Source organism: Dendropsophus ebraccatus, chromosome 12 (assembly GCF_027789765.1).
Source record: "Dendropsophus ebraccatus isolate aDenEbr1 chromosome 12, aDenEbr1.pat, whole genome shotgun sequence".
In the NCBI taxonomy this organism is placed as follows: Eukaryota; Metazoa; Chordata; class Amphibia; order Anura; family Hylidae; genus Dendropsophus; species Dendropsophus ebraccatus.
Window position 1 is genome coordinate 26,495,768 of NC_091465.1, and position 26,125 is coordinate 26,521,892.

Here is a 26,125-nt window from a genome sequence, read left to right on the forward strand (position 1 = left end):
CCACCGAACGATGTGCGAACGATCAAACGATAAAAATAGGTCCGGATCCTATTAAACGATCAACGATTTCTTGTTGGTCGTTTAATCGTTGCCTATTACACGAAATGATTATCGTTCAAATCCGAACGATTTAACGATTTTTCGAACGATAATCGTTCCGTGTAATACCACCCTAAGAGACTGGTGGATTTCTGTCATGTCTCGAAAGCTTTGACTGTCAGGGCATGATCGGAATTGTAGTTTTGCAACAGCGGGAGGGCCAAAGGTTCCCAATTTCTGCCCTGATGTGTTTTTTTTTTTTTAATACGGTATTTTTGGAAAACATGTTAAAGGGGTTGTGCAGCGCTACAAAAACATGGCCACTTTTCCCCCATCTCTTGTCTCCAGTACAGGTGTGGTTTGCAATAAAGCGCCATTTACTTCAATAGAACAGAGTTCCAAACCCCACCCAATCTGGAGACAAGAGAGGGGGGAAAAGTGGCCATGTTTTTGTAGCGCTGGATAACCCCTTTAACTTTTGAAGAAAATATTGCCTTAAAGGAAGCATTTTTATACAGTTAAAAAGTCAGAGCTGTGTGCCATTTTTACAGGTGACAGGCAAGGCAAAGCCTTAAGGTAAAAGGTTAGGGTATTGACAGTTTTCTCTTGTGCAGTACACGTGCTCATAAACTATAAGCTCAAGAGATAGGTTTCTGGACAGATTAACCGTTCAAAACGTCCTGTTTTGACTCTTAAAATTGACAGACAATCCATCACCATCATCTCTAAAGCAACCTGAACAACCCTCATCCCAGTGAATGAGAGAAGTTACGTTCAGGCCTACCCAGTCTAAGGGTATATTCGCACTGAGTAAATGTGTCGGAATGCTCTGCCGTTGAATTCCACCACATTTATTAACCCTAACTAAGATGGCACCCTTTTCTCATCTCAAGTGCTGGAATCTGTTCCCAGTATGCGTAAATAACTAAATGTATACACCCCAGCCTAAAGCCCAAAAGAAAATGTGCTGCTATACATTAATGGTGTTAGACAAAATAAGAACATAGCTGCTTTACTCCAAAAACAGCGCCACACTTGTTCTCAGGTTGTGTGTGGTATTAAAACTCAGCTCTATTCACTTTAACGGACATGAGCTGCAATATCAAACAAGCTGAGGACTTAAGTAGCGCTGTTTCTCTAATCCTGGATAACCCCTTTAATGGTAACAAAGCTTTATCACTGGTTACACATCTTCACAAGATCTACTCTTACGAGTCTCCGGGGACGCATCAGAAAACAAATAGTCAGTGTAGAAAGTGGATTGTGGCGATTCGGCAGCTCATGGTGGTGACGGGGGCGCAGGATGTTTGCTAGAAAACCCTCTGTACGCCATCCAGCCCTGTACTCCATATACTTGCTGATTAGCTTTCTGCTGCGGCTCGGAGAGGAAAAGGTGTGGTAAATCAGTCCAGGGTGTGGGTTCCTCAAGTCATCACAAGTACTTGTTTCACCATGACAAACAGCAAAACACCATCCAAACTACAAGTGGCATGTAGTTTATAGGGCCAAAGCTGCAACATTAAGGCTTAAATACGACGGCCACTTGTGTCAGCCTGGCGCATTGTCACCGGCTATACTACGAGGACGGCGCCACATCTAGGCCTGCACACAGGAGGGACCGGGGAGGAGGTGGCCGAGGGAAAAGACGTCCACTCACCTCCCCGGTTCCAGTGGCGGGTCCCGCATCGCGGCGCTCCGGTGCCCGGCCGCTTCCGGGTGTCTGACGTCTCAGGTCCGCTCAGCCACTCGGTGAAGGAGGCGGGATCCGTTTCAAGTCCGCTCAGATCCCGCCTCCTTCACTGAGTGGCTGAGCAGACCTGAGACGTCACGTCTCGGGCCCGCGTCAGACACACGGAAGCAGCCAGAAATCGGGCACTGGAGCGCCGTGATGCGGGACCCGCCGCAGGAACCGGGGAGGTGAGTGGACATCTTTTCCCTCAGCCACCTCCTCCCCGCTCCCAGCAAAAAAGTGCCCCCTCTCCCCCCCCCCGCTGGAGTACCCCTTTAAAGCTTTGGAGGATGATGGGCAGGATAAGTCATGTGACTTATATACAACCTGTGCTTTTATACTCTTACCACAAAAGACCTTAAAGGGACTATCCAAAATTAGAAAAAAACACAGCTACTTTCGTACAAAAAGAGCACCACCCCTGTAGTCAGGTTGTGTGTTTTATTACAACTCAGCTCCATCCACTTCAATAGAACTGAGATGCAATACCACACCCAAACTGAAGACATAAAGGTGCTGTTTTTGTAAGAAAGCGGTCATCTTTTTCTAAGCCTGGATAACCCCTTTAATACATACCAGCCAAATAAATTCTTACTAAATTGCTACAAACAGTATCTAAACACAAACAGCAAGAATAGGCCGGACTACTTTAAAATGTTAGAGGCAAAGAAGCCCAGGTGGTAGACTAGGGCCAGACCTGTGTACGCTGAAGCCCAGGTGGTAGACTAGGGCCAGACCTGTGTGCGCTTAGGGCCAGACCTGTGTGCGCTGAAGCCCAGGCAGAGGCTGGCTTGATAGGGTGCAGTGTCTTCCCTTGGGTAATAATTGGCATGAGTGCCCATGAACTAGGGAAGTTAACCAATCAGAAGGGCTGTTATGTGACAGCTGTTCCTCTTAACACACCAAAGCCAGGAAGTAACGGGAGTGGCTCTTCTAGAGCCTCTGGTAGACAGGAGGAAGGAAGAGGAGTTACAGATTAGCTCTATGCTGTTAGGTTGGATGTACACGTAAGACAGCTGGAGGCCAACAATTCTCTCACCCAAAACCACCATATTAGAGAAGAGCACAAATCAGCCAAGCCTCGAGTCCTATCATTTAGCATTTGAATACCAAAGGCTGAAGTTGGATGGTGCCCTAAGGAGTCCCTGTTTCCCGGACTCCCTAGTGCTGCATCCAACTTCTTCTGCCAAAGGTATTTAAATGCCGAACGGTCGGACTCGAGCACGCTTTAGTCGCGCTCATCTCTAATATGGTTGTTTTGGGTGAGAAAATAGTTGGCCCACAGCTGTCTTAGGTGTACATCCAACCTAACAGCATAGAGCTAATCTGTCAAGTTTGGACAACACGTAAAAGGTGTATGACCAGCTTCACTTCATGCTAGAAGTTACTAGACACAATAGCACTAAGTCAAGTCAGTCTATCTCTAGCAATGCAGTCCCACAAACTGAGTGACAGAGTGGTGGTACACCTCCCATCGCCCAAGAGCAGCAAAAAGAAGTTGACAATCCAAGGTGTTTACTACAGTTATCAGTATTGTAAGATATTACTGTGCTTATGTTATGTTCAAAAGCAACATTTCAAGGAAGTCGCCCTATATCAGGCTCTAGGGGAGACCAGGCAAAACCGTACATGTATATTTTTGCTCTAGCTACTTACTATGCTGTACAGATCACTTTCCAGCAGCCACTTTGAGAGTAAAATAAAATAAAAAAAAATTATACATTGTGAATTACACAATACATCATTTGCTGAGGAATTGTTCCCTGTATCTAGATGTAAGATCTTCCCTGCCCCCCACCGCTCACCTAAATAACAATGTTTAGAAGTTGTGAAGACTTAAAAGGGTAATCCAGTGCTACAAAAACTTATCCACTTTTCCCCCCTCTCTAGTCTCCACATTGGGTGTGGTTTCAAACTCCATTCCATTTAAATAAATGGAGTTTAATTGCAAACCACGCCAGACCTGGAGACAAGAGAGAGTGGGAAAAGTGGCCATGTTTTTGTAGCGCTGGATAACCCCTTTAAGGACAGTCGGATAACCTACAAAAACAATGTTCTCATACAAGCCCACAGCAGCCTGAGCGCATACCTGTAGGTTCGTACCAGCATGATCTAGACTGGTTTCCTTTGTCCCCAACACCACCACCTATAAAGGCAGCGCCAGACCAAACTTCTATCACATGAAGCGTGAGCAGACGCCATTGCGAGCCATGTTTCCATGTGAGAGAAAGTTATGTAACTCGACTAAGCAACAAAACGCAAATGTACTTTTAAAAAGCCCAATTTACAGTGAGCAGTTTGATGCAGCAGTAGGAGGCGGCTAAATTTAGGAAAGAATATGTCTCCTTGGATTCATTCCTAATTTTTTTTTCTCTTTGAATAACCAAAAAAGCAAACTGGAACATGGCAGCTCAACCAAAAGAATGTGCATAGTAGCAAAAATCTAAGCAAGAATGGTGACGTAACTACATCAACACAGCTAGATGGGGTATATTCAGATCCAGTAGTGTGTTTTTTTCCCTACAATTATCACAAATTCAAGGCAAACGCTGCAGTTTTGTTTTTAAAGAGGTTATTGATAGTTAGAAAATGGAGTATCATGTTACAACTGCCTATTTAAGTCTATGGAAATGGGAGGGAGTGTAAGTTGAGTGGCTGGAAAGAGACCAAAGCAAATAGACCGACTGCCGGAGCTTTTGAGTAATGAAACACCTCTATGCTTGATAGACAGCTTACACTGCTCAGTACTGCTCTGTAAAGGCTTAAGGAGTGCAATAAGCAGCTAAAGAGCCAGGATCGCCTCTGTAGTGCATGGGAGACCCCATAGCAGCTAGACTACACCTACCAGCTGAAATGGAGCCTACAGATTATAAAACTGGTTATAGTTAAGGTATATAGAGGCCGGAAATAGTGCTACTCCTCCTGTATATACACGGCAGCTTATCCTAAACAGTTACCTGAAATGACAGGAACACCGTATAGATACGCTGAAAAAAAAAAATCCATTACAGGAGACAATTCTGACTTGAGGTCAAAGAGCAGGAGGAAAACACATTGATCCGGATATTGAAAGACGGGTCAGTGACCAAAATTCTTTTGACACCCAGTCGGTCAGACTCGTGGCATGAACCTGCTGTTACTGGGTGAGGGGTTCACAATGAAAGCAATTGCTGCAGAATACATGTTGTAATAAGACAACGAATAAGGAGGAACTCCGATCCAAGTAACCTCAGATAGTGCAGCCTCGCCGGACTGCACAAGTACGGGTTTAGTGGCTTCTGGATCCATTACAGACCCGCAAACTTCTATTAAGCCATTTGAGAGTGGATGTGCTCCGGGCCACATCCATCATGCAGAACTAAAAATCATTTTACGATGGATTAGTTCTCTCAATGGGAATAGTTGCCGAAGCTCTCTGTTCATTCAAAGGAACTTAAAGCGAGTAAGAAAAAAATTACCTCCGCTGCCTCTCAGACATCAGGCGTCCAACACAGATTCAGAAGGAAGACAGCATTTAAAGTGTTTTTTTTTTAGTCAGTTATTAGATAAAAATTAAACAAACACAACATTTACCCAGTTTACCCCCAGGGGGAGGAAAAAAACAAAAACAAAAAAAAAAACAGTACTGTGCAAGGTCTCATTTCTCAGTTATCACAGGTGTGATTTAGTGCCCTTTAGGGAGCTAATGGCAACAATCCAAAACTACTGTGTCATCAATGCTGTCTAGGTGGTCAAAACCAAGGCACACGATGCCTCTAGTCCAAGGGTAGGGAACCTTGGCTCTCCAGCTGTTGCAAATCTACAACTCCCATCATGCCTGGAAAGCTAAAGCTTTGGCTGTCCAGGCATGATGGGAGTTGTGGAGAGCCAAGGTTTCCTACCCCTTCCCTAGTGTATGGGCTTGTCTACAATAGTCTATTCACTCAGTGGGGCTGCAATACCAGACATAGCCACATTAGAGGCGCTGTTAGACTAAAAAACCTTTAGTAAACCAACACTTCACTGGATGGTCATAAGTGTCCGATTGCTAGGGGTACCAGTCTGATACCAGCCAGGTGCTGTTTCTGGAGGAATGTGGCCATGTTTTCCTATGCCTGTATAAGCCTTTAAAAAAGGGTTTTCCGTGTTGAAGTGATTAAGGCCTACCCGCAGGTTGGGCCATCTATCACTGATTGGCAGTAGAACTGAGCCTATGTTGACAGACAGCACTCAATTTTGCTGCAAACTGTATAATTCAAGGCAAAAATATCACTTTACCGCAATTGCACAAATTGCGCTAATTAACATTAAATGATACGGGTGAACAAAACATGACAGATTAGCTGTTCCGGATACCTCTGGCACCTGTGCTACGCTGTGAATGAATGGGATGTGGGGGGTTGGGGGCTGCCCCATAGCTCCTAGTGACATGAATGATTGATGAGCGGCAATAAGCAATGGTGTATGGTGACTTTAGTCAAGTCACATGAACCTGCCAGGACTGGACAACTGATGACCGTGTTGCTCTGACAGATGGTGTCAGGGAGAGGTGAGTTGGGTTTGTTGGATTTCAATTGCCCGACATGTTTGTTCTCAGTGAAAAGCCATTGCCAGAGCGGTCTGGTTGTTGAATAGCTCTTCTTTCTCAATGGAGAGCAGTTGACATTGGGTCGGAGACTCTCACAAGTATAGGGAGATGGGTCGGGGACTCTCACATGTATAGGGAGATTGGCCAGCAGCAACTCCAGCATGCTCATGTTCTATCATTCAGCATTTGAATACCAGTGGCTGAAGTTGGATGCAGCTCTAAGGAGTCCTATGGCTGTCTCCATGTTTTTCAGGACTCCCTAGGGCTGCATCCAACTTTGTCAGCCACCGGTATTCAAATGCCAAGTGATGGCTCTCGAGCATGCTCCAGTCCCGCCCATCTCTAATGGTCACCTTTAGGGTAGTATTACACGGGCAGATTGGGGCTCGATAATAACTGTAAACGAGCGCCAATCTGTTGGATCGGCGCTTGTTTACTGGGTCTATTACATGGCCCGATAATCGTTTAACAGGGGCTGCATGGACATCGTTACCAATGTCCTTGTAACCCTTGCTAAGGCTGGGTCCACACTATGTATATTTGAGGCTGTATTTGGTCCTCATAGCAACCAAAACCAGGAGTGGATTAAAAACACAGAAAGGATCTGTTCACAAAATGTTGTAATTTAGTGGATGGCCGCCATATAACGGTAAATAACTTCCATTATTTCAATACAACAGCCGTTGTTCTAAAATAACAGCAAATATTTGCCATTAAATGATGGCCATCCACTCAATTACAACATTATGTAAACAGAGCCTTTCTGTGTTTTCAATCCACTCCTCGTTTTGGTTGCTATACAGCCTCAAACATACGTAGTGTGAACATAGCCTTAAACTGTATACATCACCTATCCATGCTGCAGGGCTCCTCTTGCGCTCTGCATCTCCCCGCGTCCTCCAGCTTCAGAGTGGTCTGTCTCAGCTGACAGGCCGCTACAGTCCCTGCTTGTGATTGGCCGAGTGACCTGTCAGCTCAGACAGGCCTATTTGAAGCTGGAGGGCACGGGAGTGGGGGAGAAGCACAGCACAGGAGCAGCCCTGCAGCATGGACATGTACTGAATGCATATCATAGCGATGCACGGTCGGCGCCTGACAATTATAGGTCCAAACCTATATCAACGATCAGCCGATGATCGTGGTCATCGGCTGATCGTTGTGTTTATTACATGGAGCGATAATCGGCCGGATAGGGCAGATTCGGCTGATTAGCCGAATGGTAATGGTAGTAACTCCCTGCAAACAATACATCAAAAGTAGTCAAGAATGACGACTTCTGCAGTAAGGATGAAAGCAAGACAACTTTGCTAAGAAAATGTAGAAAATAAATGAAAATTAAATGGTTCTGTCAACCTGATCCGTGCCATTTAGAATGGCCTATTCCCCAATGAGTCCACATTGACTACATACCCAAAACACCTTGTACCCATTTACTTATGCTCAGAAAAACACAAAAACAAACACTCTGTACTCCTTTACCGCTCACAGCATCGGTTCTCTTTTATACAATCACAGCATCTCATAACCTTTTCATGTTTTTCAGGTGCTTATTCCTTCTGCCAAGTACATCACCTCAGGAGAATTGCCAAACAAACAGGTCTCTCCGCTGGGTAAACTGTGGGGTGAGGGCGCCGACTAATCCGCAAACCAAACACCTGGTAACTAACAAGTAATCAGCTCCTCCGAGCACAACGGCGATCAGACCTCCTCAAGACGCCGGAGTCCATCCCACCAAGCTTCCCAATGGAAGAACACTTCTTAGAGCTGACATTTATGGAGAATTCAGGGTTTGGAACAACATTAAGAGGGATCTGACTTAGTTGTTGGTGGCCCGTGCCAATGTCGCAACGTAATCATTGTACAATGTGACATCTAGCTGCGTACATGGCTAGACTGTCAACCTCACATTGAGGAGGCCTTAAATGTGGTCCTTAAAGGGGTTATCCAGTGCTACAAAAACACGGCCACTTACTTTCAGAGACAACACGACTCCAGTTCAGGTGCGGTTTGCAATTAAGCTCCATTCACTTCAATGGAACTGAGCAGCAGGACCCCGCCCAAGCTGGAGACAAGAGTGGGTCCGTCTCTGGAAGAAAGTGGCCATGTTTTTGTAGCGCTGGATAACCCCTTTAACTCCAAAGGACCACACACACAGTCAGTCAGAGTCAAGCCACCTCCACACCAAGTACAAGGCTACATGTGGCCACCAGTTTGGTCAAACCCAAATGTCTCTGGCTGTTGTAAAACTACAAATTTGGCTGTCCGGACATGATGCAAACTGTAGTTTTGCAACAGTCAGAGACCCACTGGTCTAATCTTTATATATCTAGTTTGTACGCAGCCATATTCCAAACTACAGCCACAGCTCGTGACATGTTGTGTGTACACGATGCGTCATCCGACATTTCAGTCACAGCAATGCAATGTCATTGACCCATGTTACAGAGCAGACATTCATAAGCTAAAAGGGACAATCACAATGTTTGCGGTGTACACCGTTACGTCCGAATGTCATATGCACTCTTCTGCCGGCGGAGCCCGCTTCCATGAAATAACCTTATTCTGAAAAGTAGTTCACAGTCTTCCCTTGGGGTGATTACAACAAAAAAGAATCTAGGACACCGCAAGAAGTTTTACTGAATGAATCGTAGACTCAAGAGTTAACACATTCCCTTATAAACCCCCGGCCCCCTCAGTCTTATCTACGGAGAGGTAAATCTTGTTACAGGAAGCGGCCTCATTTATGGCGCACGGTGTTTCTAGTAACTGGCAATTACAATAGTAGATGCAGTGGACCGCAATGCGCCCACCTGGCCTATAGCTTAAAGGGACACCAATCCTAGAAATAAATGAGGGGAAGGAAGGAACAAATCTGAGAATCTAGGATTCTTCTGAAACGAAAAAAGCCTGGTTCATGCGCTACCTCAGCAGGTGTAGACATCGAACACTGAAAAAGCAAGTAACGCCATACGCCCAATATTCTAAATCAGATAGATCATGCTATTACTTCATCCATAACCAAAGAGTACTGAGCCACACGGGACAATACAGATGATGAACCATATGACATATTACAGTTGGAATTAAAGGGACACTAAATTACTAAAAAGGTGAGTCCCATCCACATCTGATAACTAGCTGATGAGTATAGTGGGGGGGGGTTCTACTACTGGGACCAACACAGATGCCAACTGTCCGTAAGTAAATGGAGCAGCAGTGTGTATACTTAGCTACCACTCCATTCATTCCTTATGAGATTTCCAACTGCTGAACTTGGAACTATGACCAAACATGCACGCTACCACTCCATTTACTTTGGGGACATCCACTGATCAGCTAGTTGCCCCTATCCTGTGGAAAGGGATAACTTATTACCAGGCATAGTGCAGAAGCTACTCCTGGTACTGCAGCTCAGCCCTATTCGCTTGAATAGTACTGGGCTGCAGTAAGGTGCAGTACCAGGAATAGACACTACAAAATTAATGGCGCTGTGCCCGATTCTGAGGAGTCCAAAGCGCTTACCCAAGCACCATAGCTCTTTTCAATAAGCTGGTTAGGCGTTAGCCCTCCACTGTTATGATATTGAGGGTCTAGCCTAAAGATAGGCCATCTATGTTAAAATTCTGGAGAGAAAAAAAAAAGGAACATTCAGGTAAGATTGGCAGCTAATGCAGGACAGGTCTATGAATCCCTGCATCAGACACCACTCCCTCAAGTTTTGGCAAGAGATATTTCGTTCGTAAAGCTTAAATGAACTGATGCCCTTAAAAAGTGGGTGCCGGCTCTCCACACAAGGGACATTTATCGCTTTCATACTGCCCGAACCACATGTCATGAGGGTGGTCCAGGGCAGCTTCTCCCCACCACTCTGGCCTTGATTGACCCTCTTTGTTTTGGCATAGGGAGAGTATAACTCATGGCCGGCGGGCAGGCCAAAGCCACCGGGGACCACTCCAATGACAGTGTAGACAGGTACTCTTAAAATGACAAAAGGATGATAGTGGTGGCCCCTCTGCTGGGTCACCGGTCACTCAACTATCTTTGCCTAGTGATACATACTCAATTTCAAAAAACTTAAATACAAACATGTTTTCTGACCGATCCAGACATGTGAAAATATATAAAGCATCTTATAGTAGGGAGCTTGAGATCACTCGGACTAACTTTCTGCTCTGGGAAGGTGGTCAAATCTACAAATTTTGGTGGGATCAGCTGACCCAACCAAAGCATATTGAGTACCTAAGTCTCTCAGAAGCAGAAGCCAGGAAAATAAGGATAAGCCTGGGGGATTTTACCATATCTATTTCCTATTGTTCTAAGTGGGTAAAAGCTGCTGCCAGGGCTGTCCCTACATCGTACTCCACACCTGCACACTCAACCAAGGAACATCTCTCGTCTAAGGGGCACGATGAAGACTTTACAAGTCAGACGCACCTTTCCTGGAGTCGACATTTTCAGTGATCAGAAAATACTTTATAGACAATAAATAATGTGCATTATTCCAATGCTCACAATCCAATGGAGCCACCTGCCAAACACCAACTACACTGTAAACAATATAACTGGGCATCAACCAGGTATAAAAGAGAAACCCAATCCTCACAGTTAAAGGATTAAAAGAAAATAAATGTTCCTGAAAGACACATGAAACATGCTATGAATAAATAAAAGATGAATTGTAGTCCAGCCATATACAAGGAATACAAATCCCCATATAGTGGCTATATATCCATACAAAGAGCCTACCCAGACTTTTATTGTAGTTGTGCAAGGCTGAAATCACCTAAAGATGCTTTTTATTGCAGTTCTGAAGTGTCACAGGGGCGTGGCAAGTGCCCTAAAATGCCACAACCCCGCCTCTATGGCACTTCAGAGCATTATTAAAAAGCATTTTATTTAGGCGATTGCAGCCTCACATAACTACAATAAAAGTTACACATTTTCTCACTGCATACATAGCTCTGTAGCCACCATGTAAGCCATTTGTGGTATCTTTCATTTTTTCCAGCTAAAAGTTTTCCTTTAAATAGAAAAACTACCTTTAAAAAAAGTTTAAATACCATTGCACGCTTGGAACTTACTAAAATAAAACCCTGAACAATAGTCATGTACCTGCAAAGTAAAGGCACTCGCCTTGTTGGACTGAGCTGATTTATTGATCCCCAATGCTGGATGTGTACTTTCGGTTGTACAATGAACTCTCCTCTAAAGTTGGTGACATAAACCACCCAAAAAAAAAAAAAAAGATATACAGCTGTTTGCATTTTTTACCATTCAAATTGTAGGATAACAAAGTTGTCTGAACCTTCCCGGGGATCTACCACACCACTCAACACACACACCAGTCCTCCTGGCGCTCCCATGACAACACTTCTGTCACGTGTGACAACTGTGTCAGCGCTACTTGTGCAAATTATTCTGCAAAAATCACATATAACTCGCAACCAGTGGATTTTGTTGCAGATTACTAGTACCATATTAAACTTAATGGGGTTTAGGGGGAGTAAGAGTAGAGATGTGCACAACCTTCGGAAGCTGGAAGTCCAAGAAGACATGGATACAGCCATAGGCTCGAGATGCACTCCAAATGGAAGTTTTCCCCCTGAATCAAACAAGGTGTGACCGAATTCTAGAAGATGGAGATGAGGGTGACTAACCATGGTGTACATCACTGGAGGTCATTCTAATCCAACTGAAAACCAGAAAAAATGATGCTGGTGAGAGGGCTATAAGGGTAGGCCTCGCCACAAAGATTTTTCCTCCGTAAATCCACAGCAAAATCTGCATGCGTTGCATGATAAATTATAAATAAAGGAATTATTATGCTCCAGATGCACAGCGGATTTCACACGTTACATTAACAGGGGTGATGTATTCAGGGTAAAATATGAAGAAATTGTAAGAAAAATATATATCTATAGCTCTAACTATACAATATGGATCTACAATGTCATCCACCTGCCTGCAGATGCTGCCACACATCCACCATGTGTGAACTTACCCTGACTGCAGTACACGTATAAAAAGGCAGTGAAAGAGAGAACATCTGCATCAAACCCAACACATCTGAACATGTCCAAAATGCCCATATACATTAAAGGGAAATCAGTATTTTATGGATGACGCACATCAGGAAAGCGTCCGGAGTTCCACTGCCTAATCCTCCCCTCCCTGCACCAGAGCATCGCGGGTAAACCCCCGCAGCACCCCCAGTGCAAACTCCTGACCGCCTGCGGCACACCCGACCCCCCCCCCGGCGCATACCCCATTCATTCAGGAAATCCTGAAGGTTTACCCTGATGGTTTCCTGAAGGTAAAAACGGATTACGGTCAGGAAATCCGGATACTTTCCTGATGACATTTGATGTCTCCTGATCAAGATTTCCTGCCAGTAGAAACTGACAGGGACGTGTGAATGGGGCCTTATATACGACACACTGTACTTATAAAGGCCCTATTACAACAAACAATTATCGACCTTACTTGGCAAATGATCATTTGGTATAATAGGTCATGTTAAAAGAAGACGTTAACATGCACGATGTCGGCTGATCATTGTCTTAACACATGTTCTATTAAATGACAATAACGGTGGTCTGCAGGCAGTCACTCCGTGTAATAGAAAAGGTGGCAGCAGACCACTGTTATTTTTTTATGGGCCACATGGACGATCTAAGGATCGTCCAGACAGCCCCTCTCCCCATGCTCAATGTCTCGGAGTGTAAAAGCACAGACAGCGGGCAGGGAGCAAGCAAGTGCTGATGTGACAGGTCGGCGCTTACTTGCTCCCTAATATCAGGCCGTGTCACAGGGCCTTAACCCATAAACTAAAGGATTGCGGTTTTAAATATATCACATAATATCTTAAAAGGACTTTTACATGGGCCAGTTATCCTGCATAAAACCACCCCCAAGAACGATAAATCGTTTAAATTTAAGCAATAATCTTCTAGTGTAAACGCTGCAACGATCAAACTACGAACAGAAATTTGTTCATAAGGGTCCATCTACATAGAAAGATTAACCGACAGATTATGTGTCAAAGATTTGAAGCCAAAGCCAGGAATGGATTTGAAAAGGAGAATTCTCAGGCTTTCCTTTATGACCTCATCTCTGTTTATAGTCTGTTCCTGGCTTTGGCTTCAAATCTTTGGCAGATAATCTGTGTAAATGGACCCTTAGTCATTGATCGCATCTTATGAGCGGACCTCAAAATCATTGTTAACCGTTGAGCGTAAACACTAGTCGTTCACAGTATATAGATACAAGCGCAATTACAATCGCATTAACGACTTTTCATATCGATTCATCACCTTGTGTAAATGGTTATCCTTTAAAATTAAAAATCGCTTGTCGTTTGCAAAATATTAGTGATTAAGTGATTTATCTGTGTGTGGAGAAGGGCTGCTAGTTCTCTAGATCACTTGGCTGAGGTTTAGCACTAAACCCACAACCACACCCAAACAAGTGACAGATCATGTGCAAACCATGGAGGGGGAGGACCAAGCTTCTCAGACCATACGGACAGTGTTATCTAGAATTAAGTCATTGTAGTTACAGACATAGCCCTGGTTAGGCATCTCTAGTGAAAGTCTGGGTGTATGGACTACTTAGGATAAACCAAAAAAATCTTCACATTAAAGGGGTTAGCTCAAGTCTTAAGGCATCTATACATTTTCGACAACCGCCGGCCGCTTGTTTAGATGTCATGCTACTGCTATGAACCTTCACATCTTATAGAATGGGTCAAGGAGTGAAAATCCAACATGCCTGACACGTCTATCTACTAGTGGTGGACAGAAGTACACCATACATCTTAGAGCAAAAGTGGGGAACCTATGGCCCACGGGCCGCGTTTAGTCCCAAAGATCTTCTGATGCACATTGCCCTCTTGTATTTGGCGGGTGTCGGACTACTAGGGGCATCACTGGGGGTTAACTAGGACTACCAAGGTCATCACAGGAAGGGAAATTGCCCTCAACGGGAAAAGATTCCTCACCTCCGCCTTAGACAATCAGCCAATCGCCTGTGGTTTGGATGAATTCAGTGGGAGGTGTATGGGCACCTTTAAGGTCCTCATACACCTTCAACAACTGATGGTCGCAGATCCGCAATTGTGTGCAAAGTACAGTGCCCTAGCACCAACCATAATTGCAGCACGGACACCAATAGTCTTTAGGACCAGTATTTTTCGCAGACATTAAATACAGATCCATAATTCTAGCTAGTGTCACCCTTTTTACTTTCCCCCCACTATACGGACATCAGATGCATTTTTGCATATAGTGGAGTAAAAACTGTGCACATAATACACAATCCTGAAAAAACTAATAAACTTGTGAATTTAGCCTAAGGCTCCAATAAGTCCTCTCATACCACACCAGATTTCACTGGGAGAGGTTGTGGTCTAAGCCAATAGACTACTCCCTTTCAGCAGCTCTGGGTGTACCCGAGTAGGAGACCCTCTGAGGATCATTGTTAGACAATTTCTCTGACTATAACAAAACATTCAGGCCAAGTTCACATCTGCGTCATCTATTCCGTCACAAGAGCAGAAAGACAAATTACAGATTCCAAAGTGTGGCATGACAGACAATGAAGACATCCGACCGTCCCTGCTGACCGATAATGGTGTCCGTCATTTCGCCAGCGCAAGCTGCACTATTCTTCCCGTCAATAAGAACAAGTTGTGCAATGGATTCCTGTGTGAACTTATACATACTACTACTCGCCACAATTTTTCTAACACAAATGAGCACACAGGTTTAGGTGGGCAACAGCAAACAAGGTCTTAGGGCCCTATTACAGGGGATGATCATCATGCAGGAAATCAGTATATCGTTCGAATTTAAATGTTAATCTTTCTGTGTAATTGCAGGCAACGATCGAAAAATCGCGTGTCATTGATCTAGATCAGACTAGTTAATCATTTGTTGTATTTCCGCATTCGTTCACTAATCGTTCAGTGTAATTCCACATCTTACCTTCTTTTGCTGGGACCAGATGGAGTAAACGATAGTAATAATTGTAACTAATGCTGCATTTACATGGAGCGATAACTCGCCCAATCGTTTAACGATTTTGAAGCAACAATTTGGTTTTTATAACAAATCAGCGTTTAGACGAATAAATTGTTAGAAAATTCATAAGAAAATCTCATCTCACACATAGGGTGAATCTTGAACATGTTGAAAGATCACAATGAACGATTTCTCGCGCGTCGCTTGATCGTTTGCTGTGTTTACACGGAACGACCAATCAAATGCGATTGTTATTACGAAAATTCGAACGATAATAGTTCCGTGTAAACACAGCATAACCGATAATCGTTCCGTGTAATTGCAGGCAACGATTGAAAAATCATTTGTGTGTCTGATTTAGATCTGACTAAAAATCGTTAATCGTTTGTTGTAATTCCGCATTTGGTCACCAATCGTTCAGTGTAGTTCCACATTGTTCCTTCTTTTGCTGGGATGAGATAAACGATTGTAATAACGATCGTAACCAACGACTATCGTTCTGTGTAATACGGTGAACGATTTCAGGTTAACGATTAACAACAATCCCGTTTGCCATTGTTTATCGTTAAAAACCGCTTCGTCTAATAGGACCCTTAGGGTGCGTTCACACCTACAGGATCCTCAGCAGATTTGATGGTGCAGATTTGATGCGGTGTTCAGTTATTTAAATGAAATTTGCTGCAGATCTGCAGCAGAAAATATAAGTGTGAACGTACCCTTACAGTATTTATCCACTCAAGTGAAGTACCCCAGTTATAAACACGAGAGCAGAGACTTGTCAGACGTTACAGAGAAACCAGAATAGTGTAAAGTAAAAAAAAAAAAAAAAAAAAAAAAAAAAAACACCCATTCTCCCAGCTTATAGACTAAAAAAAGACCCCCCATCTTTCCAATATACTAATGTTAAAGAATAGGAAAAATAAACCAGACACAATGAACATGCACTGACAATGTATACGGAAACCTATGCGGCAGCAGCATACATGTGCCCATCTATAGGGTTGGCATGAGTGTGCATCTGTCCTATATCCATACTGTAAGGCTTTATATGGAGACAGCTTCCTGTCAGTAAAGAACAGCCGTGTCAGCAGCAGATCTCCATTTTGCAGCTTTCGTAGACTAAGCTGGTAATGCACTCGGTCCTCATAGCAACTGCAGGAAACACTCGGCTAGATTACAGCACAATGCAGATCGGGGCTGAAGACAAGCCACACTAGGATACGGAACAACGTATACACGCAGTGTCCTTATTACCAGGGATCTACAGTCAGAAGAGCCTGAAGCTACATCCGAGCCACCTTCAATGTCCTCTGTATAGACGTAACATAGCATTTACACAGCGGGCACTTGTTACAGTGGGAATCCCTTTAAAAAAAAAGTGGTTCTTCACTTATGGCTGTTATGGCTTCACTTATGGCCAACGGCTGTCCGGTCATGCTGGGAGTTCTAGTTTTGCAACCACTTAATGAATTAGATGCTGCATGGATAATAGGGGTTGATAACTGTATTAGCCTGGGTTCACACTAAGTTTTTTTCATTCGTTCTCTTGCAAAAAAAAAATAAAAAAGTATGAAAAACGGATGCGTTTTTGCGCATCCGTTTCTCCATTGACTTCCTTTATAATAATAATAAAATAATAAATAAAAAAAAAACACGGATCAAAAAGGATCCGTTCTTTTAACGGACACAAAAATGAGGTCGACTAAGTTTTTGTGTACGTTAAAAAAATCAAAGCAGTTTTGATCTTTTTTTTATAATAGAAATCAATGGAAAAACAGATGCACACAAATGCATGTTTTTTTTCTCATCCTTTTTTTCAAAAAACAGATAGCAAAAAAAACGGATAGCAAAAACGTAGTGTGAACCCAGCCTTACAGTGTGTTACATTTACAGTTAGAAAGCAATATTTTCTAAACTATGAACTTCTTAGAGCACCAAGGATAGATAGAGATATATATATCATAAAAGTCATCCACATCCATTCAATCTGCAGGCCTCCTGCATTGACGCCTCGATAATAAAGCTTGCCATATGGGTTTTAATTGGATGTAACCAAAGAGAATGCCAATTATTAAAGATAGTGATGCAACAAGCCAAAATCCGGGCCTAGTAAGAATATAATCCCATCATCAGGGACTAAATCATCCGCCGGGCCCCATATTCCAGCGTGACCTTTTCTTATGGTGCAGAGAAGAGCTTAGCAATTACATTAGGAATAAACGCCGAAGGTATGGAGGGATTGACGGCTCGCACACGTCGTCTGCTTGTTCCAGGCCGCGCACGGTATGTAATCCGCCACGGAGTTATCTGGAATCTGTGTCAATGTAAGCATAGGAGGAGGAATGCTGTAAAAAAAAAAAAAATCTGGTTTCAGAGGGAATAAGGAGAAAAGTTCTTGAATGGGCATATAGGATTCATTCAGGAGCTGGGCGCTATTACATAACAGCACACGGTCCTCTGTCACTAATGGTTTACACAGGAATAGACCCTGTAGCTACACAAACTGTTATGGGGAATGATAGGCACCCATTGAAGCGCTGCAGTAGGACAAGCCTAAGGTGAAGCGGACCCTATTTATAGCAGGAATCTTTCCATTAGACATGTCTTTCTATTCATCACTCAAACAAAGGGAAGGGCAAAAAATAAAATAAAAGATGGCGGGGTGAACATGGCAGACAGGGCCACGGCTGGTGCAGATAGTGCACCGCATCCCTGGATCAAAAGTAAACAGTTAGAAGATAGGGGAATCCTACCTAGCAGTGTAACTATGCTAGGATATGTCCTCACCTTTACAACAAGGGCAAACTCTGGCGGCAAGCAATATACTAAGATCTCAACTCCAAGGAGCACAACAGAAGATCACCCAACGTGTCCGTCAGGCAGGAACTTGTGGCCTTAACAGGGACACAGAAATGCATCCGTATTAGGCCAGTATGAACCCAGCCTATGGCGCCCAGAACAGTCAAGCAAAGAGTTTGTACTCTTCACCATTTACAGGAGATGAATTCGCAGAGAAAACAAAAAATGATCCAGCTAACAGAACCTAGACGGCTGCTTTCTGCCATAGGCTCCCATCATCTGTGTCTGATAAAGGCTGAATGATCCCAGTGTCTATGGTGAGATCTGTCACTTACATGATCAATTAGATCTAGGATGACATCCCGCACCAGGACAAGTCATCCGATTGTTTGTTTTCAATGGGTTGTTAAAAAGAAACCTACCTCTAGGGCCCAAAAGGTGTATATTAAATACACACACATATGTACACATACACGGCAAACCAGATTTAAAAAAATGACAGCATCTGGTAGGCTAATATTAGCACCACCAGCTTGTTTGTCTTCCTTTTCAGAAGTTTTAGGACCATGCGTCATCCATTCAGGTCACACATCTGCCTGGATGTTTTTAAGACTTGCACCTAGAACGTAAACCACAAGTTCACAGGAAAGGGAAAAAGATTTCAGCGTAAATCACAGTTGGTTGCAGTAGGGAGCCAGCGCCTGTATTATACTCGGCATGGTTCAGGCAGCGTAAACCTAGAGAGGAGCGAATTTACAGTAAGGCTATGTGAACAATATGGAATCCGGGCGGATAACCCGCTGGGATTCTGCTGCTCGCCTCTGCAGCTCCACCCATGCCACAGACTCCATTCTATGCACTGGCAGATTCCACCGTTCGCCCAAAGAATAAACAGGTTCATTCTTTGGGTGAATGGCGGAATCCACCTGTGCACAAAATGGAGTCTATGGCACGGGCACAAATTATCTGCCAGGATTCCATAGTGTGCACATACCCTAATAGACCAAAACACTTTGTTATCTGATCTCTGCAATACACTCATCAGTTGGCTGCCTTTTAACTCACTGCCGCTCCTCCAGGGTGCTGGGAAAAGCTGGATCCAGTCCTGGGAAACTATGCTAGCATCTTATTTCCCTATCCTGCTGGGGAAAAAAAAAAAAAAAAAAGTCTTACCCAAGGATGCATACTAATGTAGAGGGGCATCCAAACCAGCATGCAGAAAACTGTTCTTTCAGATGTATGCACCTTCTACATCAAATATAGAGTGTGACATTGGCAGACAGTAGGGGGCCTCAACCCAGCTCTCCTGGTAGTCACCGACATGACAAGTCTACCGCAGTCAATGTTAGGTTGCAGGTCCTCTGCTTTCTTTAGAATAAATAGATATTTGCTCCATCTGCATTAAAACGCAACAAATGTGCAGAAAAATGTCTGGGAGAATATGAAACTGGATGGGACCACCACATCAAAAACCTATGCAATATGTTCACCTACTGAACCAGCTGAAATCTATCTGGACATAGTTAATGGTGCGTTTACACAGACAGATTTATCTGACAGATATTTAAAGCCAAAACCTGGAACAGACTCTAAACAGGGATCAGGTCATAAAGGAAAGACTGGGATCTATCCTCTTTTCAAATACATTCCTGGCTTTGGCTTCCAAAATCTGTCAGATAGATCTTTGTGTAAACGCACCCTAACCCTACGTAGTTTACTTCCAACGACTGGCTGCTTCCTAATCTGACAATAGACTTCCTGCCCCCACAGCGCAGGAAGTTGGGATTACAGAAACCTCATCCCATACTAAATACTACATATTGTCCTCTAAAAATGCAAATGGTCTAACCCAATAGTGTAAGTGAAGTCAGTGGCAGGTAACAGTATACCTTATATGCACTATAGGATACAGATTCAAACAGACACAACTGGAAGGATGTTAAAGCGAATATACCATCAGTACAATCGCTTTAAGTTTTGCACATGAATAGTATGGCGCTTTTTTCAAACTGTGGCCCGGTTCCTGCATACGGCGCTGTTCTATTCCTGGGCACCAGCTGGGGGTGAAGCACTAGAGGTGGGCCATGGCACTGGCTTCCCCGCAACAGCGCCATTCTATCCATGTGCAAAACTTAAAGTGGGATGTACTAATGACACATTCTCTATAACAGTCTCTAACATTTCATGGGTAGCGCAACCGTAACCATCCATAGACTTCTATGGGCCCATACTGTATGGCAGTAAGCCTCAGAGGCACTTTATGGATGTATTACTTTTGTTTTGAGACTTCTTTGCATATGAAATGACATGGGGCGGGCCAAAGACCCTATTACATGGGGCCACATTGGTCAGTGCTCGTTTGCTCCTCGTTCCCCGCTCACTGCCGTCGCTATTACACATGTCGCCAGTGAGTGAGAGACGGGGGGTGACTGCGGGGAGCTGCTCGGGTGATCGCTAGATCGTCCGGGCAGCGGATAGGATATAGCGGCGGTCCGCTGCCGCCGCTCCTGTTCCACAGAGCAAAAGCAGCAGATCGTTGCTATCCTGGTCGTTTGTCCTTAAACATGTTAAAAGACAAACGACCACAACGATCAGCAGACATTGTTCATGTTGGCTGATTGTTGTCTTCTATTAGAGTAATAGGGCCTTAAAGGGGTTATCCAGCGCTACAAAAACATGGCCACTTTCCCCCTACTGTTGTCTCCAGCTTGGGCCAGGTTTTGAAACTCAGTTCCATTGAAGTAAATAGAGCTTAATCGCAAACCGCACCTGAACTGGAGACAAGAGAGGGGGGAAAAGTGGCCATGTTTTTCTAACACTGGATAACCCCCTTTAAGGCTAATATGGACTGATAGGTATTTTGTGGACTACTTAAAAGGGGTTATCCAGCGCTACAAAAACATGGCCACTTTCTTCCAGAGACAGCGCCACTCGTCTCCAGCTTGGGTGCAGGTTTTGCTGCTCAGTTCCATTGAAGTGAACGGAACTTAATTGCAAACCGCACCTGAATTGGAGACAAGAGTCGTGTTGTCTCTGAAAGAAAGTGGCCATGTTTTTGTAGCACTGGATAACCCCTTTAATTCAGCATGGTTTTCATATGCCTATGGTAGGAAAAGGATCCTTCTAGTAGGTTGCAGTACATATACTGTCAGTAAAGAATGAAGTGAATGGCTGCAACCTTCTGCTATACAGGAATACTGCTGATCAATACATGATGTGCATGAGTCTCCTAGTCCACCATTACCTTTAGAAAAAAGATTTCTAACACACCCTTGGGCAAAAGCCTCTGAAATAATGCTTCCCATAGAGGCTCTCGTTTGCCTAAAATGATGCACTAACCAGAAGCCTTATTATATATTACACAAAACCCAAAGCTGGGGATGCCCTAAATGAGCGATGGGAACCCTTCGGTCAGCCAACTGTTGCAAAACTACAATTTGCATCATGGCTGGACGGGCAGCGCTTTGGCTGTCCAGGCAGTATGGGAAATGTAGTTTTGCAACAGATGGAGGGCTGAAGGTTCCCCACCCGTGTCTTAAATGATATCTTAGTTTAAAGTTAGGGATGGGGAACCTTCGGCCCTCGGGCTGTTGCAAAACTACAATTTCCATCACGCCTGGGCAGCCGAAGCGAAAGCTTCGGCTGCCAGGCATGACGGGAATTGTAGTTTTGCAACAGATGGCAGGCCAAAAGTTCCCCATCCCTGGTTTAGGTGAATGGGCTAACCACCGCTTACTGTATGACCGTCACAGACAATGGTCTTTAGGTCCTGATACAAGCATCAAGGCCTCTTGCGATAAATGAGTGATATCACAGCACATGCCTAGATTTTTCCATCCTATTTTGCATCAAAACTAGGCATTTAAAAAAAAAACCTGCTCAAGTCTATAATATACCAATTTACGATGCTAAAAAGCCAAAATTGTGACTTATTTTGGCTTTTGTTTGTGACCATAGTAACTAGGCTGTGACCTTGTAGACCTCCACAGGCGCAGGGCTGTGTAGCGCTGCCACTTGTGGGTTTGGGTGTCAGTTGTGGTTTACAGGTTTACAACGCCTAGGAGTAAACTGCAGGTCTATACTCGAAACGTCTCCCCTGCTGTGATGTAAGAGTCTACCAGGAGTTCAGAAACTTGTAATATGAAGCCTTCAATAGATTTAGGGTCCCTATAAACATGAGGGGGAAAAAAAGTGAATCTATGATCGCAGACAATTGTCTGAAGTGTATGGGATTGGGGGAGGGGGAGATCAGGCATGTTTGATTTCAATTGCAGTGGCTTAAAGGGGTTACCCAGAGCTACAAAAACAGGGCCACTTCCCCCCCCCCCCCCCTCGTCTCCAGATTGGTGGTGTTTGAAACTCCGTTCCATTGAAGTAAATGGAGCTTAATTGCAAACCACATCTAACCTGGAGACAAGAAAAGGGGAAAAGTGGCCATGTTTTTGTAGCACTGGATAACCCCTTTAACCCTTCCCTTCATTGAAAACACGAAAGGTTGGCTGAGCCAAACTGTATACAGATCCATGGTATGCATATAGCCAGCTTTAGGATATATCCAAATCATGCTAAACCTATCTATAGGGTTATATTAGCAGCACAGAGCCATAAAGTATCAGGATCCACCTGGGTGGTTAAACTATATACTTAAGGAGAATGTGTGTGTTGGGGGGGAGGGGTAATGTTAACTGTATAAAGGTTTTTTTTTTTTCTTATAATGAGGCCCTATGGGTGACAGATGCCACCACGTCTGCTTAAAGTCTACATCCCAGCATATACGTTCAACTGGGGCCATAAACTTAATGTAAACAAAGCCCTACAGGGATGGACGATGATGTAACCTTTGGAAGACAACCAGACTACTCTAGAAGTCATTGAGACATTTTTAGGGGTCCTGCAAAGGGGACTTTTAAAGACACAAATTATTCCAAAATGTCAGGTGCCAGCAACACCTATGGGGGAAGTGTCAGGCCCAATACGCAAGATAGATATGATTATTGCAGAATTTAAATGTCTTTATGGCAAGATGGATACACTGGACAAAACCTTTAAATGTGCCACTGTTCCTAGACCATTGAACTGCAAACTCCATTAAAACTACTAAAAAAAAAATAATAATGTAAGTCACTAGGCCACATAGACAATGTATACATCATGTCATGGATTGCAACCACCAGGCATGCCGATCTCCTCTACACGGACAGAAATCAGCTGCTATTAACCAATTAGTGCCAGCAACTATTATTCTTCTACATTTCCATATTCATCAGCCTGAAGCTCTCACATACAAAAGAATAACCATACAAAGGTCAGGTGAAAACGTACAAGCCTTGGAAGCACTGGCACACTTTTTTATATTACTCAATCATGGATATGTCTTTCCTCCCACCAGCATTGTGGAGGAAACTAAGACCAGAAATAGAAATCAGGGGTTAAGAAAAAAAAATTACATCAAGCAGGCACGAAAGAGAAAGATTCCAGGCTGCTAAAAGCTGACGCTGGGAAAACTGTAACTAAGGGAGATGCAAGGCCAAGATGGGAAGCAAAGCTGCCTTGTCACAAGGAAAAGGAGTTTAACATGTAAAACGAAAGGCTGAGACGCCATCTTGTTGCAGTAACTGGGCCTAGGATCTGACACTTCCCATTCATTCACCACTTATGAGGGGAGGGGTTAATAAGGAATACTAGAAGGTGTCTGCTTCTTAGGTTTCTCTCTTAATCTCCACACAGAAAAAAAAAAAAAATAGTAAAAAAATAAATAAAATATGCCCATTTCCCCCATTGCATCGGGTGCCAGGACAGTCGATATCAAGTATACCATCTTGATAAGGATTATACGGCTGTTTGTTGCAATGGTTATCAGCTGGGCCGCACCATGAATGCTCATTGTACTAGGGGGCAGGATTTAACCGTTACCAGCAAGCTTCCCCATTTTACCATTTCCTGTCAAAAGAAATACACAGAGACCAAAAGGGAAGATAAGCAGAATGAAGAATGAGAGGCAGTATGTGACTGGGGAGGGGGGCTGGGATGCATCTGAGATGCACATAGGAAGGGGTTAATAGGCGGCTCTTCTGCATCTGTCATTCTGTACCAAGCTGCAGTGGTAAACCGGTACAAGGCCTACACTGACCCCCTACTAAATCCTAATAGGGGGGTGGGGGGCTGCAACCAACAGGGGGATGTGTAGTTGTTCCTGCATCCACCATGATCTATATACATCTAGACACTGACATTCCTGCCTTGCAGGTCCCTCCCTTTTCCCGTTGCCTTCAAGGGTAAAGGAAAAAAAAATAAAAAATCCCACACCATTATGTTTGCACCCACCGTCTCGGATGAATTCTGCAGCAGCCGTGCATGCTCCTGGCATCGATCACAGATTAGGATACCCGCCTCATCATTCGCCCAGATTGACTAGCATAATAAAATATTAAAAAAAAAAAAAGCCACTTCCCCTAGGTTTATTTTTTTCCCCTAGGCTACGGGCGAATCCCACAGCCGTGTAAATAAGGAACACAGCAGATTCTAACAAAATGTCTCCAGTGAAACCACCTCCTCCTCCTGCTCTACCGCCTCCTCCTTCCCCCCTCCTGGCAGGCTTGTGCCCTCTAATACACCCCCACCTAGAAGGATTACTAAATTATGCCCCCACAATCCTCCATTAGGCACCCCCCCCCCCAGATTGTACCCCACCTCACCCCCCAATCTGGGCTGGAGGAGCCCTATGGTGACGGCCATTGTTTACCAGCCCCGGAGCAGGGCGAGCGGATACAATGTTGCCACCTGTGATACATTGATACATTGTAGCCACTGGATACTTTACATTCTAAATATTATGATTAGAAAGAGAAATAGAACGAGAGGACCGTTGGGCGCCACCACTGTGGGGGGAGGGGGGGTCTGAAATGTGGAATATGATAAAGTAGGGGGGTGGCGGGGGTCACTGATGCCGCTGGGCTCAGCCCATAGACAGAACAGAGCGGCCGACCTCCCCCAACCGTATCGTGCGATGGATCGGAGGTCTTAAAGGGCCAAGGCGGAAGATCTTACCTCCTCTCCGGCCAATGTGTGACCATCCACGGCTATCTCGTCGCCCCTTCCTCGGCCTCTCTCTTCGTGCCCCAAGGGCTGCAATCCGCTATGGCCGGAGTCCTCCTTCCTTTCCTTCCTTTTTCCCCCCGGAGGCCCACAGCGTGTTCCGAGACTATAGGAGGGCGTTTGGGAGGTGAAGGGCGGCCGGAGGAGGGAGGGGGGGGACGGGGAGGATGAGGGGAGCAGGAGACGTGCTGGGCGGTGACGGGCGGGCTCGGCGGCTTCCTCTCTCTCGGTTCTCGTCGGTTTGCCGGTAGGTTTCCCCCTCCTCGGTGGATGTGCTGTGTCACAGCCCGCACTGCCGCCGAAGACTGAGGAGAAAAAAAAAAACAACGCGCACAAAACCGCCGTCCCCCTCAGATCCCTTCAGCCATCGAGCAGAGATGGGCGCGGTAACCCTGCGGACAGCGCCGGGAAACCCCACGCACGAGCAGGCGGTGCTAATAGGGAGGGGGCGGGGCCAGTGGAAGCTGAGGGAGGGGTGTGACGTCATGACGCAGCGCTCCTTCCGGAGCACGCTGCTGCAGGGGGGAAGAGGGGGACAGTAGGAACTCTGATAGCAGCTAGTGAATAGCTGTGCTGGAGGGCAGATAGAGTGCTAGAAAGCAATGGAGGACAGGGATAACACTGAAAGAGAGACTGTTGCCCATAGCAACGTCTGTGCCCATAGCTGTGGTAACGTGAAAGATGTTGCTATGGTGACAAAGTCATCACTAATCAGCTCTACCTTGGCAACCTATCTAGGGGAGCCATGGGCCCTGTTTACTTCAATGGCCAGAATGGACACTGCCAGAGTGTCGAGCAGCATTCCTGACACTGTCAGGGAAGTGTCCATGTGACATTTACCAGTATGTACCAGCAGGTACCAGTGTCCTATGGGGT

The 26,125-nt window shown here is 44.7% G+C and overlaps 1 protein-coding gene across 1 annotated transcript in view; it reads right to left on the bottom strand.

Annotated features, from left to right (window-relative positions):
• Nucleotides 1-25,664, bottom strand: part of GNB1 (G protein subunit beta 1) — a 54,172-nt gene extending 28,508 nt beyond the window's left edge. The window contains exon 1 of the mRNA XM_069948987.1: nucleotides 25,202-25,664. The gene's annotated coding sequence lies outside the window, so the exon portion shown is untranslated. The remainder of the gene's footprint in view (nucleotides 1-25,201) is intronic.
• Nucleotides 25,665-26,125: the final 461 nt, after the last annotated feature.